Here is a 1,224-nt window from a genome sequence, read left to right as displayed (position 1 = left end):
TCTCGTATACCATATTTTCACTTCTCTTTCACACACACGCACTCACTCTTTGCCTCTCGCACACATACATACACACGCTCACACACACACACACACACACTCACACACACACTCACACACATACACACACACACTGATTCTTTTGACTCTTTGTTTTTGCATTAGTATGTCTATAAGTTCAAGTAATAGCTTATATATATATATATATACATAGAGCGCGCGCGCGCGAGAGAGAGAGAGAGAGAGAGAAAGAGAGAGAGATAGAGAGAGGGAGAGAGAATATATATTATATATACGCATGTATGTATGTGTATGTATATATATATATATATAATATAATATAGGATAAATTCTTTATAAGAATTTATGAAGTAGTCAGCGTGAAAAAAATCTCATAATGAAAAAATAACGAAAAATTTCGTAATGAAAAAATTCATCGTTTCTTCATAGATATATTTAATTATATATAAAGGGCATTAACTGTGTATTAATGCCTCACGCTATCGAGGGACTAAATAAGTCAAAAACTACCAAACATAAGCAACAACTACCAATATATGTATATGTACACACATACACGTGAATATAGATAGATAGATAGATAGATAGATAGATAGATAGATATCTGTAGATGGATCGACAAGAAGTAGAGAATGAGGCAAGCAACTGTCGAAAATGGAAAGTGAATAAAAAGGTGTTTTAAAGAAGAGGATGAAGTCAGAAGTATGAAAAATAGAACTTGGGAGAAAGCATGCGAGAAAAAAAAGGGATGAGCAAGAAAAATATAAGAAAAAAAAAAGGGATGAGCAAGAAAAATATAAAGAGAGTAATAAGGAAGAGGGATATCGTAATGAAATGACTGGGGAAGAGAAGGTTAGAGAGAAAGGTAGAGTGAGAGAAAGAAGAGTTGGAATGTTAATGAAGACAAAGAAAGAAGCATGAACACAAATGAGGTGGATTAAAAAAAAATGAGTTTAGAGATTGGTTTAGTGGATAGATTGAAACGAAGTAATAATAGGTGCAGGCGCGGCTGTGTGGCAAGAAGCATGCTTCCCAACCACATGGGTCCGGTTTCAGTCCCATTGCGTGTAACCTGGACAAGGGTTTTCTACTATATATAGCATCGGGCTGACCAAAGCCGTGTAAGTGGATTTGGTTGACGGAAACTGAAAAACAAAAGCTCGTCGTATATATATATATATATATATATATATATATATATAT

This window comes from Octopus bimaculoides, chromosome 3 (assembly GCF_001194135.2).
Source record: "Octopus bimaculoides isolate UCB-OBI-ISO-001 chromosome 3, ASM119413v2, whole genome shotgun sequence".
NCBI classification, from domain to species: domain Eukaryota; kingdom Metazoa; phylum Mollusca; class Cephalopoda; order Octopoda; family Octopodidae; genus Octopus; species Octopus bimaculoides.
The sequence above is the reverse complement of the archived record's forward strand: the minus strand, read 5'-3'. Positions refer to the sequence as shown.